Below are 15480 nucleotides of genomic sequence, written 5' to 3'. Positions count from 1 at the left end.
ACTGGCACTATGGTCACTGCTGGTAGTGAGGGTGTACTGTACCCTGGGATACTTCATATGACTGGCACTATGGTCACTGCTGGTATTGAGGGTGCACTGTACCCTGGGACCCTGTATATGACTGGCACTATGGTCACTGCTGGTAGTGAGGGTGTTCTGTACCCGGGGACCGTGCATATGACTGGCACTATGGTCACTGCTGGTAGTGAGGGTGAACTGTACCCTGGGACCCTGTATATGACTGGCACTATGGTCACTGCTGGTATTGAGGGTGCACTGTACCCTGGGACCCTGTATATGACTGGCACTATGGTCACTGCTGGTAGTGAGGGTGTACTGTACCCTGGGACCGAGCATATGACTGGCACTATGGTCACTGCTGGTAGTGATGGTGTTCTGTGCCCTGGGACCGTGTATATGACTGGCACTATGGTCACTGCTGGTAGTGAGAGTGTACCCTGTGACCGTGCATATGACTGGCACTATGGTCACTGCTGGTAGTGAGGGTGTACTGTACCCTGGGATTGTGCATATGACTGGTACTATGGTCACTGCTGGTAGTGAGGGTGTACTGTACCCTGGGACCGTGCATATGACTGGCACTATGGTCACTGCTGGTAGTGAGGGTGTACTGTACCCTGGGATCCTTCATATGACTGGCACTATGGTCACTGCTGGTAGTGAGGGTGTACTGTACCCTGGGATCCTTCATATGACTGGCACTATGGTCACTGCTGGTAGTGAGGGTGTACTGTACCCTCGGATACTTCATATGACTGGCACTATGGTCACTGCTGGCAGTGAGGGTGTACTGTACCCGGGGATCCTTCATATAACTGGCACTATGGTCACTGCTGGCAGTGAGGGTGTACTCTACCCTGGGATCCTTCATATGACTGGCACTATGGTCACTACTGGTAGTGAGGGTGTACTGTACCCTGGGATACTTCATATGACTGGCACTATGGTCACTGCTGGCAGTGAGGGTGTACTGTACCCTGGGATACTTCATATGACGGGCACTATGGTCACTGCTGGTAGTGAGGGTGTACTGTACCCTGGGATACTTCATATGACTGGCACTATGGTCACTGCTGGTAGTGAGGGTGTACTGTACCCTGGGATACTTCATATGACTGGCACTGTGGTCACTGCTGGTAGTGAGGGTGAACTGTACCCTTGGATTCTTCATATGACTGGCACTTTGGTCACTGCTGGCAGTGAGGGTGTACTGTACCCTGGGATCCTTCATATGACTGGCACTATGGTCACTGCTGGTAGTGAGGGTGTACTGTACCTTGGGATACTTCATATGACTGGCACTGTGGTCACTGCTGGTAGTGAGGGTGAACTGTACCCTTGGATACTTCATATGACTGGCACTATGGTCACTGCTGGCAGTGAGGGTGTACTGTACCCTGGGACCCTGCATATGACTGGCACTGTGGTCACTGCTGGTAGTGAGGGTGAACTGTACCCTTGGATACTTCATATGACTGGCACTATGGTCACTGCTGGCAGTGAGGGTGTACTGTACCCTGGGATACTTCATATGACTGGCACTATGGTCGCTTCTGGACTCGTAGTGGATTGAGGTAACTTACTGCCAACAGAAAATGAAGAAAAGACAAACTGTGCAAGCAAGAATTTGTCCAGAGAAAGTTTTTCCTCCGAGGAGAGATGTGCCATGTTCTCCACACAGCTAAACCTTGTCTCAGGAACTGCTTTAACCTCTTACTTGTTCCTATTATATGACCTATTACATGTTCCTGTTACTTGTTCATATTACGTGTTCCTATTATATGACCTATTACTTGTTCCTATTACTTGTTCCTGTTACTTGTACCTATTACGTGTTCCTATTACTTGACCTATTACCTGACCTATTACTTGTTCCTATTACGTGTTCCTATTACTTGACCTATTACCTGACCTATTACTTGTTCCTGTTACCTGTTCCTATTACTTGACCCATTACTTGTTCCTATTGACCTATTGCTTGTTCCTGTTGTTCCTATTACTTGACCTATTACTTGTTCCTATTACTTGACATATTATTTGTTCTAATTACATGCTTCTCTTGATTGTATTACTTGCTCCTATTATTTATTTCTATTATTTTCTCCCTATCATTTTTACCATTGTTTCTATTACTTGTTCTAATTATTTACTTATTGCTCGTTTGTATTATCTTTTTCTATTGTGCTTTGCATAATAATTTTCTTTCTGACAAATTTGGTCTCAATAAGATTTGTCCATGAATTAAAATCAAACTGTATTTTTAATTAAAATATATATAAGTGGTTATTAAAAGAGTAATGGAAATGCTATTATACTCAGGTACAGTTTTATCAAGAGAGTTGATGGGCAAACTCTAGCAATTTGGATCAAGTGAATATGTTCCATAAGTAACAGGAAATTGACCCTATTAGCGTAATTATCGATTTGAAGAACGAATATTTTTTTAGTCATTTATAAATATTTTCGAGCACCATCAAGGCTCAAGAGGCCTCAAGTATAACAAAGACAAAATATTTGTTTAGTGGAAAACATCAGGAAAGTAAACCCTGGTACAAAGTTGTGCTTGTAAACCATAAGAACATAAGAATGTAGGAACACTGCAGAAGGCCTACTGGCCCATGCGAGGCAGGTCCTTATCAAAACGACCTCTACCTAAAGCTACCCAAGAAATAACTCCCGTACCCAATGACACCAATCAAACCCAGCCCCTCCCACTCATATATTTGTCCAGTCTCTTCTTAAAGCTACCCAAGGTCCTAGCCTCTATCACCCCACTGGGAAGACTGTTCCACGCATCTACAACTCTGTTAGAAAACCAGTACTTACCTATGTCCTTTCTAAATCTAAATTTATCCAACTTAAATCCATTATTTCTGGTTCTTACCTGGTTCGACACCCTCAGTACTTTATTAATATCTCCCTTGTTTATGCCCGTCATCCACTTATACACTTCAATGATATCTCCCCTCATTCTACGCCTCTCCAGAGAGTGGAGATTTAAGGCTTTAAGTCTATCTTCATACGGGAGGTTCCTTACACAGTAAATCATTTTAGTCATTCTTCTCTGTATGTTCTCTAATGAGTCTATATCCATCCTGTAGTAAGGGGACCAAAACTGAGCAGCATAATCTAAATGAGGCCTCACTAGTGATGTATAGAGCTGTAAAATAACTTTTGGACTTCTGTTACTTATACTTCTTGAGATAAATCCAAGTAATCTGTTGGCCTTGTTGCGCACACTAAGGCACTGCTGTCTTGGCTTTAGATTTCTGCTCACCATGACTCCCAAGTCCTTTTCACATTCTGTATGATCAAGCTCTACTTCACCTAGATTATAGCTTCGAGGGTTATTTTCATTACCAAGGGCTAGTACCTTACACTTATCGACATTGAACTTCATCTGCCATTTTTCAGACCAGGACATTAATTTGTCCAAATCCTCCTGGAGTTCATTGCTATCCTCCTCAGAGTGAATTATACGGCCTATCTTTGTATCATCAGCAAACTTACTCATGTCACTCGTAATCCCTTCATCAAGGTCATTAATGTAAATTATGAACAAGAGAGGGCCTAAAACTGATCCTTGTGGAACGCCACTAGTGACTAATCCCCATTCAGATTTCACTCCATTAATGGTAACTCTCTGCTTTCTATTGGTAAGCCATGCCTCTATCCATGCTAGAACTTTACCTCCTATACCATGAGCTGCCACTTTTCTTAAGAGTCTCTTGTGAGGTACTCTATCGAAGGCTTTACTAAAATCCAAATAAACAATATCATATTCCTTATCACTGTCAACTGCCTCAAATGTTCTATTGAAGAACGTCAGTAAGTTTGTCAGGCAGGAACGACCTCTCGTGAATCCATGCTGAGATTCATTTATCAAGTTATGCTCTTCAAGGTGACTTCTAATAATGTCAGCTATAATTGATTCTAATAACTTGCCCACTATAGATGTCAGGCTTATTGGACGGTAATTTGAAGGAACGGACTTATCCCCTGATTTGAATATAGGAACCACATTAGCCATCTTCCACAACTCTGGCACAACACCGGTAAGGATGGACGCATTAAACACACTCGTTAATGGCTGACTAAGCTCCATCTTGCATTCCTTAAGTACCCTGGAAAACAACTCATCGGGTCCCGGGGACTTATTTTGCTTCAGTTTGTCTATCTGTTTAATAACCATGTCCCTCGTGACAGTAATATTAGTTAATTTAAATTCATCAGGAACTAAATAATTGTTAATTACTGGAATCTCATTTACATCTTCCTGTGTAAAAACTGACAAAAAATAGTCATTAAATAAGGAACACATTTCCAGTTCGTTATCCGTCAGCTGTCCATTCCCAATTTTCAGAGGTCCTACTTTTTCCTTCACCTTCGTCCTATACACTTGAAAGAACCCCTTTGGATTAGTCTTTGATTCACTAGCAACTCTAATTTCATAGTCACGTTTAGCCTTTCTAATCCCCTTTTTTACTTCTCTTTTAAGCTGAACATATTGGTCAGTAAGGTTAACCTCTCCTCTTCTGATGCGCCTATAAATTCCCCTTTTCTCCCCTAATAGATGCTTTAACCTACTGTTAACCCATTTGGGATCGTTATTATTAGACCTAATATCTCTCTGGGGAATGTATATACTCTGGGCACGGTGTACATTATTAAGAAAAAAATCATAAAAGCAGATCCCTTCATAATCATAAGTATGATCATCGCCAATAAAATCATTAGCTAGATAACCCCAATCAAGATTAGACAGATGTTCCCTAAGTCCATTATAATCGGCAGAACGGAAATCAGGGATTTTTACTGTATTATCATTATTCTTGCATTCCCAGTTAATGCTAAAAGTGATGGATTTGTGATCACTTGCGCCAAGCTCTTCAGTGATCTCCAGATTATTCACGAGTGTTTCCTTATTTGACAAGACTAGGTCTAGCAAATTATTACCCCTGGTAGGCTCTGTTACGCTCTGCTTCAGAAAACAGTCCTGAACTGTTTCCATAAAGTCACTGGACTCTAGATTACCTGTCAAAGAATTCCAGTCAATTTGACTAAAGTTAAAGTCCCCTACTATGACTATGTTATTGTGTCTAGAAGCCCTAACAATTTCGTCCCAAAGAAGTCTCCCTCTATCGTGATCCAAGCCTGGAGGTCGGTATATTACACCTAGAATTAGTTTTTCTTGACCCTCTACAAACTCTACCCAAACAGATTCTGTTACTGCTCCATCTATTTTTATACCTGTTTTTATGCAACAATTAATATTTTCTCGAACATATAATGCAACTCCTCCCCCCTTCCCATTACATCTATCCACATTGAACAACTTAAATCCCTGAATATTACACTCAGCAGTCATATCCCGACTCTTTAAATCATACCACGTTTCAGTTAATGCAATGATATCAAAGTTCCCAGCACATGCTACCAAACGTAGTTCATTAATTTTATTTCTTGCACTTCGACTGTTAGCATAAAATACCATCATATGTTTTTTCTTCTGCACATTTTTCCTATTCATCTTTGTTTTTACACAATTTCTGAAATTATCATTACCCAGAGTTACTCCATGACAGTTACTATTAAGATTCTTAATATCAGAGCATAAGTCAATATATCCATACTCATTATTTATCATTTCTAAACCCATACCTCTAACTAATCCTAGTTTAAAGTCCTAACAACCCCCTCAACTGAGTTAGCAAGAAAACCCACACCTGCCCTGGATAAGTGAACCCCATCCCTGGCATACATGTCATTTCGGCCATAGAAGTTGTCCCAGTTGTCAATGAATGGTACTGCATTATCCTTACAGTGTTTATCCAGCCAACAATTAATACCAATTGCTCTGGACAACCATTCATTACCAACACCTCTTCTTGGCAAAATGCCACATATAACAGGGCGCCCCCCCTTCTTCCTAATTATGTCTATAGCTGTCCTGAACTTTCTAACTAAATCCTCACTTCTACGCTTGCCTACATCATTGCCTCCAGCACTGAGGCAAATAATAGGATTGATCCCATTACCGTTCATGATGTTGTCAAGCCGGCTAACAATGTCCTCCATCCCAGCCCCAGGAAAGCAAACCCTCTGTCTCCTACTCCTGTCCTTCAAGCAGAATGCCCTATCCATGTATCTAACCTGGCTATCCCCAACAACAACAATATTCTTACCTTCCTTGTTGTCGTTCGTCGTGACGATCCCAGTAGTCGACTCACATTCGTCGGGTAGCACCGAGAATGCGTTGGAGGTTTCCACAAGAGTTTCCACAGCAGTCTCTTTCTTCTTCATCGTTTCTGGCTTTCCATTCGTCTTCTTGATCGTCAACTTCGTCCCCTGCTGTCCAGCCACTGACCACGATCCCTTCTTGACCTGAGGACTCGAAACAGGAGGACTACTACGAATCCTCTTGTTTTCCTCGGTCAATCGCCGTATCTCCATCTTCGCTACCCTCAATTCTTCCTTAAGCTGCTGGTAAAGTTGCTCGATGGAGGGCATCTTGGTTCAGTCCACGGGGAGCACACAAAATATAATTGTATTTTATTCTCCATGTGCTATATGTACCCTACGAAGTCTATCACTTCAGCCCAATATTACAATAAGAAAATTAATGATGTATGGAGCTGAAATTAAGTACACCAAAATATACAAAAACTAAATAAACAGAAGAAATTGCGCCCAACGTGGGGCTCGAACCCACGACCCCGAGATTAAGAGTCTCGTGCTCTACCGACTGAGCTAGCCGGGCTTCATGTGTATATTGTTTAATATGTCTACCAAATTGTACATCACGAATCACTACGTTGGTCAAAACTGTAACTGAAACAAATCTAGTTTTAAGACAAAACTCACGAGAGTTATAAGCGACACAGTGTTTCCATATGGCTACCAGTGCCGGATTTAGGTGGTGGGGGACGGGGCTAGTTTGGTAGGGGGTCCGTTGCATTAAAAAATGTTTAACTCAATTGGTTTTGAAGACTTTTAAGTTTCTCCTTGGAAAACTTTCGCCACTCTCAATATACGTGCCATCCTCTTAAGACGAAGAAATTAAACAAATTCGATTTATAGTGTATTTTAGCACCCTTTCGGTTTATTTGCAAGTGTAACTCAAAAAATAATGTACAGACATATGAGGAGTTATCTTCAGTCAGATAAAATATTATAAGCCAGGTACATTCTGTGATTTTCTGATGGAAAAATTTCTAATGACTCCGTCAAAATCCAATGAGCGCAGGATATCAGATTCCTGGCTCATGACCGTCAGGTTTACAAGCTGCCCTTGCTTCATGCTCGTTCATAGCCGGTTCTCGCTACCACACTGTTGTTCAATACTGACCACGATCAAGCAGTCATTTATACTGCAGCGCCCTGTGCACCCAGGATGATGATGTGGTGTGAGTCATCCTCGTGTCATGCAACTGACGACAGCAGGCAGAACAACATTTAAAAATTTTGAAGTGTGTGACAGGGCAGGCACATTTTATGAGCACTCAAAGATAAAACAAGCGCTGATAGGATTTTTAACCTGTGGCATGCAAAGAGTACGTAACCTTTATTCGGCGCATGTACACACCCTCATTTACAGGCTATCTCCCCCAACCAGCGAACCAGGTTGCTAAGAGTTGATGATGGGGCCCCGTCGTTCAACTAGTGACCAGGTTCTAGCCAATAAGAAGATGGTTTTGGCAATCGCAGAGGTTATGTGGGTACCGCTCTCCTGTCTGCCCTTGTCATTCCCATTCTAGAGCTGGTTGAAGCACGGTCTGCTATCTTGTGGCTTCTATTTCTGCCTTGCTTACCGTGGAGTGCACTATACTTATCACTGTACATAGTGTACATATTGCTGTTCTAAATTGGTGAAGGATAATATAAGTCTAAACTTTTTCTGCTGTGTTTATTTTGCTCCCATTACACCCGGGATAACAGGCCATTTGGAATCCTGGGTTGTAATATGGGTAGCCTGTCCGAGAGCTGGAGCTGGACTTAGAGAAACGGTTGAGCTTAGGGTGAAGCTCGTAGCAGGAACATTGTGCAGCTTGCTGTCTGGCATTGCATTAGCTTTGCCTACAAAATTTTGCGTGTCAGTTGCTTTATGGTCAGCCTTGCTATTGTGTGATCGTTCAACAGCTCGCTACTAGCTTGTTCGGTGTGCTCGCTTCGCTACGGTCAATCTTCTAGAACAGTGTAGCTGTCTGGCATTGCTTTACAAATTTTGCGTGTCAGTTGTTACTAGCCTGTTCGGTGTGGAGAATTTTGCAGTCAGCTTTGCTTGTATGCGTATTCTGCAATCGTACTGTGCATAGCTAAGCGTGTTCTGCAAATTAACGTGTTACGTTGGGGTATTCTGCAATCGTACTGTGCATAGCGAATAACTTATGCCACCTAGACGAGTCAGACGTCTGGTGTCGGCATATACTTTGCATAACCTACCTAAATTGTCCCTACAGCGTTGTTGGCAAATTGCTCGTTCCATTGGCATTAAATACAAACGCACTCTCACAGCTGCGCAACTGCGTTCACTGATTGCTGACAAACTTATAGAAGAAGAGATGGCACATCAGACTCCTCCCTCTACGGGAGCTAGGGCAAAAACTACTATGTTCTCGCAGGAGGAAGATGATACACCTACGGAGCAAAATGGTCAGTATAGTGCAGCTGGGTTGTCTCAAGGTGAATCAGCGTCGTTGGCACTTGAGCTGGCAAAAATCAATCTTGAGCAAACTAGGGAACAGAGAGCATTCGCAAGGGAAGAATTTGATAGGGAAAGAGAAAGGAGGCAGTTTTCGCATTCTGTAAATGATTTTAGTTTACAAAAAGCAGTACAGCTTGTTCCCCGCTTCAATGAGGCCGAACCAGAACAATTTTTCGAAAGCTTCGAAAATCAGGCTCGAGCCTTGAGGTGGCCGGAACAGCATTGGGCATCGTTGGTTCATACAGCATTATTGGGTAAGGCACAGGAATTTACGTCAGTATTAAATGACGCTGAATTTTCTGATTATCAAGTAGTGAAGACCACAGTGTTGGGAGCATATACATGTATCCCAGCCAAATATAGAAAGATTTTTAAATTAAGCAGGCGGCAGCTTGGTCAATCCCTAGTGGACTTTGTGAGACAGCAAACCAAAGCTTTTACCAGCTGGTATAAAGCAAGTGGTGTCTCTACCTTTGAGGAGCTGGTACAGCTTATTCTGATTGATAACCTGCTGGAGTCTGTGGGACCAGAGGTTCGAGTCTTTCTGCAGGATCGTGACTTAACCACTGCATTGGAGGCAGCCAGGTTGGCTGATACCTTCGAAACTAACCGCTCCTTGTCCGAGCGGTCCCGTCTCTCTTTTCAACAGCCTGGCATGAGCAGAGATCGTCAACCTTGGAGAATGAAGTGCCAGCCGGAGGGAGAACGTCTACGTCAGCCAACTAAGTCACCTGGTGAGCCACGCTTCTCAACATATGGTCCACCTGCGGAGAGGCAAACTACTCATGGTGCATCTCGACAACAGTATCCAGAGAGACACCAGCCAGAACGACACCATTTGCAACGTCAGCAGGGAGTAAAGGGCAAGCCTGTCGTCTGCTTCCTCTGTAACAAAGTAGGTCACATCCGTCCCAACTGCCCCCATAAACCCCAACCCATTGGGAAAATCTCTAATATCCCTAGTAACATGTCCCCTAGAGAAGTAGAAAAAGGTATGGCCCCTTATTATTGCAAGAGTCTTATTTCCCTTCAGGAAAACTCAGAAACAACTGAAGTAAAGACCTTTAGAGATACTGGAGCATATTGCTCACTTGTAAGAGAAGGAATATTACCCCTTTCAGAGAATACTTCCTTGAATTCCTCTGTTTTATTGGAAGCATTTGGAGGAGCTATATATTCTGTTCCTTTGCATAAAATTTATGTACAGTGCAAATATTACACTGGGTACTTGACTGTAGGTGTCTCAAAAGGATTCCCCATGAAAGATGCCATGTTATTACTGGGTAATAACATTACTACTGTTAGTGCGTGTCCTGAACCTATAATGAGTAATTCTTCTCCGGTGTTGGCCATAACTCGGGCAACATCCCAAGGGTTGTCTGGAGAGAATGTTGACCTATCCTTGGACGACTCCGATCTCGGAATAGCCACGTTGTTTTATGAGGCACACCGGCCGGAGCCTCGTAAATCAAGTGAACAGACCCCGATCAAGCCTTCCTATTCCCAGGTTGCAGGATTGCCAGATGTCTCTGTTTCCATGCCCGAGGGACTGTCCTTCCGGGAGGAACAACGAAAGGACCCTTCTTTAAAATTCGCTTTTGAGGCAGCCATGGGTAAATCCTCTTTGGGTCATCCGGTCAAGTATGAAGTTAAAAACGATTATTTGATCTGCACTGAGACTGGTAAGGAGATAGAGGGCCGGCAATTGTATGACAGGTTAGTGGTTCCAACCAAGTTTAGACCTCAAATATTAAATATAGCTCATAATACTTCATTAGGAGGTCACTTAGGAATTACAAAAACCTTGTATAGAATCACAAAAGAATTTTATTGGCCAAAATTAAAGAAAGATGTGAAGAATCATATTAGGTGTTGCCGAGAATGTCAGCAAGTAGGGAAACCTGGACATTCCATTAAACCTGCACCTCTCCAACCTATACCTGCTGATGGAGAACCTTTTGCAGATTTAATTATAGATTGTGTAGGTCCACTACCTAGGTCAAAGTCTGGAAATCAATATTTATTTACGATTATGGATAAAGTAACCAGATATCCTGAAGCAATTCCCATGCGCAGTATTAATACTAAAGCTATTCTCAAAGCTTTAACAAAATTCATTTCTTGTTTTGGCATTCCTAAAACTATTCAAAGTGATCAAGGTACTAACTTTACTGCCAAAGCATTTAGGGAAGTATTAACTAGGTTAGGGATAATCCACAACTTATCCACTGCCTATCATCCTCAGTCCCAAGGCGCCTTGGAAAGATTCCATCAGACATTAAAAACAATGATGAGAACTTTTTGCATGCACTTTCCTACAGACTGGGATGAATCACTACCTTTGTTGCTGTTCTCAGTACGAGAGACGGTGCAAGAGTCTACAGGGTATAGTCCGTTTGAGCTGATCTTTGGGCACAATGTACGAGGTCCTCTTCGGGTGCTCAAAGAAGGATGGATGGGAGAAGACGTTAGCTCAACACTCTACAACCCGTCTTCAAGGTTGCAGGTGGCACGTCAGTTAGCCAAGGCTAACCTAAAGACAGCTCAAAGTAAGATGAAACAGAGGTATGACAGAAGTGCACAATTCCGCTCCTTCCATCCAGGAGACAAGGTGTTGGTGCAGGAACCTATACCTGGCCACACCTTGAAAGCTAGATTTACGGGACCTATGCAGATTGTAAGTAGATTATCTGATGTAAATTATGTGGTAGCTCCCATTGATAAGACCTCAAAAACTAAAATTTACCACATCAATCAATTAAAATATTTTCATACACCAGATAAAGTCCCAGTAATGACTGTCCTCTACCTCTGAGGACGACTCTGATTCTTTGCACTCTCTCTGAAATTAATATTAAACTTTCAAATTCTGTCCTCAAGGATCCTAGCCTTTTAATGGAGGGACTATCTGAAACGCAAGCAACAAATTTAACTGAGCTTCTACAGTCATATCCTAATATTTTTTCGGTTGTGCCGAAAAAATGTACGTTAGGTTATCATGATGTAGATGTGGGAAACTCTAAACCAATTAAACTCTCCCCCTACAGAGCTAATCCTGAAAAGCAGAGGCTACTTCAGCAGGAAGTAGAATTTTTGTTAAAGCATGGTTTAGTGGAGGAGTCATCTAGTCCATGGGCTTCACCGTGCATCCTTGTGAAGAAGGCTGATGGAGGGTTTCGTATGTGTACAGACTACCGTAAGGTGAATGAGGTCACAATTACAGATGCTTACCCTCTTCCTCGTCTGGATGACGTAATTGACTTTGTGGGTAAGGCTACTTTTGTGTCCAAGTTAGATCTCCTTAAAGGTTACTATCAGGTACCTTTGACGAATAAGGCGAAGGAAATCTCTGCCTTCGTAATTCCAGGAGGTCATTATCAATACACAGTTACCCCCTTCGGAATGAAAAATTCCCCCTCTTCATTCCAGAAACTTATCCATCAGGCTATTAAAGGACTTGAAGGCACGGCAGCGTACCTAGATGATATTGTTGTGGTGTCTGATACTTGGGATCAACACCTACTTAGACTTAAGGCTCTTTTTGAGACCTTTAAGAGTTCCCATTTAACAGTTAATTTATCTAAATCTTCCTTTGGCCAGGCCACTATCACTTTTCTAGGCCATGAAGTAGGTAGTGGTAAAGTTGCACCTAAACTTGCTAAAGTTCTTGCTATTAAAGATTATCCAGTTCCTCATGATAGGAAATCTCTTCAACGTTTCCTAGGCATGATAGGATTTTACAGAAGATTCTGTAAGAATTTCTCAGATATTGTAGCCCCTCTTACCTCTCTTACCAGTCACAAAGTTCCCTTTAATTGGACCTCAGACTGTAACACTGCTTTTAATAAAGCAAAAAGAATATTGTGTACTGCACCCATTCTCTTGTCTCCAGACTTCTCCAAACCTTTTTCATTACAGGTTGATGCTTGTGAGTCTGGGGTTGGGGCAGTACTGTTACAAATCGAGAACAAGGAGCTGCACCCTGTAGCATACTTTTCAGCCAAGTTCCAGCCACATCAGAGGGCTTATTCTACCATTGAAAAAGAAGCCCTCGCGCTGGTACTGGCTTTGGAGCATTTCGATGTTTATGTGGGCCAGACATCGCAGGTGGTCACAGTCTACAGTGATCACAATCCTCTAGTATATCTCCAAGCCATGAAGAACCACAACACAAGGCTTATGCGCTGGAAGCTAAGACTGCAACCATACTCACTCAGAATTAAATATATTGCCGGCAAAGAAAATGTGTTGGCAGACTCTTTATCTAGAGTCTAATATTTTTATTTATTTAGGTTAGGATGTTATTTGTGGTAACCCCTTTTCACGCTCTTTTTTTTTATCCCCTGGTGTGGGGTTTTTTTTTAGTGAGGGGATGCGGGCTACCGTCCGCCTGTATCTTGGACCTATGCTAGCCTGACTGACTGCTGTCTCACTCTGAGTTTAGGGTTTGGCTTTTTGTCACGAGAAAAGCTGAGCTCTATCTAAGAGTTGGATGGTGGAGAGGAAAGGCGGTCCCATTATTTTGTGCCATGGCGGCACGGTTACCACTGGGAGGTGGCAGCCTAATCCTGAGCCTTCTCGGGGTGGGGGTGTGGCATGCAAAGAGTACGTAACCTTTATTCGGCGCATGTACACACCCTCATTTACAGGCTATCTCCCCCAACCAGCGAACCAGGTTGCTAAGAGTTGATGATGGGGCCCCGTCGTTCAACTAGTGACCAGGTTCTAGCCAATAAGAAGATGGTTTTGGCAATCGCAGAGGTTATGTGGGTACCGCTCTCCTGTCTGCCCTTGTCATTCCCATTCTAGAGCTGGTTGAAGCACGGTCTGCTATCTTGTGGCTTCTATTTCTGCCTTGCTTACCGTGGAGTGCACTATACTTATCACTGTACATAGTGTACATATTGCTGTTCTAAATTGGTGAAGGATAATATAAGTCTAAACTTTTTCTGCTGTGTTTATTTTGCTCCCATTACACCCGAGATAACAGGCCATTTGGAATCCTGGGTTGTAATATGTATTTGGTAATGGGTAATACATATTTTAAGAAAATAAGGATACGTATACAAGATATAATACAGGGCGAAATGACAGTAGTTTGTTGGATTATGTATTGGTAGATAAAAGACTGTTGAGTAGATTTCAGGATGTACATGTTTATAGAGGGGCCACAGATATATCAGATCACTTTCTAGTTGTAGCTACACTGAGAGTAAAAGGTAGATGGGATACAAGGAGAATAGAAGCATCAGGGAAGAGAGAGGTGAAGGTTTATAAACTAAAAGAGGAGGCAGTTAGGGTAAGATATAAACAGCTATTGGAGGATAGATGGGCTAATGAGAGCATAGGCAATGGGGTCGAAGAGGTATGGGGTAGGTTTAAAAATGTAGTGTTAGAGTGTTCAGCAGAAGTTTGTGGTTACAGGAAAGTGGGTGCGGGAGGGAAGAGGAGCGATTGGTGGAATGATGATGTAAAGAGAGTAGTAAGGGAGAAAAAGTTAGCATATGAGAAGTTTTTACAAAGTAGAAGTGATGCAAGGAGGGAAGAGTATATGGAGAAAAAGAGAGAGGTTAAGAGAGTGGTGAAGCAATGTAAAAAGAGAGCAAATGAGAGAGTGGGTGAGATGTTATCAACAAATTTTGTTGAAAATAAGAAAAAGTTTTGGAGTGAGATTAACAAGTTAAGAAAGCCTAGAGAACAAATGGATTTGTCAGTTAAAAATAGGAGAGGAGAGTTATTAAATGGAGAGTTAGAGGTATTGGGAAGATGGAGGGAATATTTTGAGGAATTGTTAAATGTTGATGAAGATAGGGAAGCTGTGATTTCGTGTATAGGGCAAGGAGGAATAACATCTTGTAGGAGTGAGGAAGAGCCAGTTGTGAGTGTGGGGGAAGTTCGTGAGGCAGTAGGTAAAATGAAAGGGGGTAAGGCAGCCGGGATTGATGGGATAAAGATAGAAATGTTAAAAGCAGGTGGGGATATAGTTTTGGAGTGGTTGGTGCAATTATTTAATAAATGTATGGAAGAGGGTAAGGTACCTAGGGATTGGCAGAGAGCATGCATAGTTCCTTTGTATAAAGGCAAAGGGGACAAAAGAGAGTGCAAAAATTATAGGGGGATAAGTCTGTTGAGTATACCTGGTAAAGTGTATGGTAGAGTTATTATTGAAAGAATTAAGAGTAAGACGGAGAATAGGATAGCAGATGAACAAGGAGGCTTTAGGAAAGGTAGGGGGTGTGTGGACCAGGTGTTTACAGTGAAACATATAAGTGAACAGTATTTAGATAAGGCTAAAGAGGTCTTTGTGGCATTTATGGATTTGGAAAAGGCGTATGACAGGGTGGATAGGGGGGCAATGTGGCAGATGTTGCAGGTGTATGGTGTAGGAGGTAGGTTACTGAAAGCAGTGAAGAGTTTTTACGAGGATAGTGAGGCTCAAGTTAGAGTATGTAGGAAAGAGGGAAATTATTTCCCAGTAAAAGTAGGCCTTAGACAAGGATGTGTGATGTCACCGTGGTTGTTTAATATATTTATAGATGGGGTTGTAAGAGAAGTAAATGCGAGGGTCTTGACAAGAGGCGTGGAGTTAAAAGATAAAGAATCACACATAAAGTGGGAGTTGTCACAGTTGCTCTTTGCTGATGACACTGTGCTCTTGGGAGATTCTGAAGAGAAGTTGCAGAGATTGGTGGATGAATTTGGTAGGGTGTGCAAAAGAAGAAAATTAAAAGTGAATACAGGAAAGAGTAAGGTTA

At 42.4% G+C, this 15480-nt stretch overlaps 1 non-coding gene across 1 annotated transcript; it reads right to left on the bottom strand.

The window, feature by feature from the left end:
- Window positions 1–6708: 6708 nt before the first annotated feature.
- Window positions 6709–6781, bottom strand: TRNAK-CUU (transfer RNA lysine (anticodon CUU)). Its single transcript has one exon. It is a non-coding gene; the product is annotated as a tRNA-Lys (tRNA).
- Between the last annotated feature and the right edge of the window lie 8699 nt (window positions 6782–15480).

This window comes from Cherax quadricarinatus, unplaced genomic scaffold (assembly GCF_038502225.1).
Source record: "Cherax quadricarinatus isolate ZL_2023a unplaced genomic scaffold, ASM3850222v1 Contig2572, whole genome shotgun sequence".
NCBI classification, from domain to species: Eukaryota; Metazoa; Arthropoda; class Malacostraca; order Decapoda; family Parastacidae; genus Cherax; species Cherax quadricarinatus.
The sequence above is the reverse complement of the archived record's forward strand: the minus strand, read 5'-3'. Positions and strand labels throughout refer to the sequence as shown.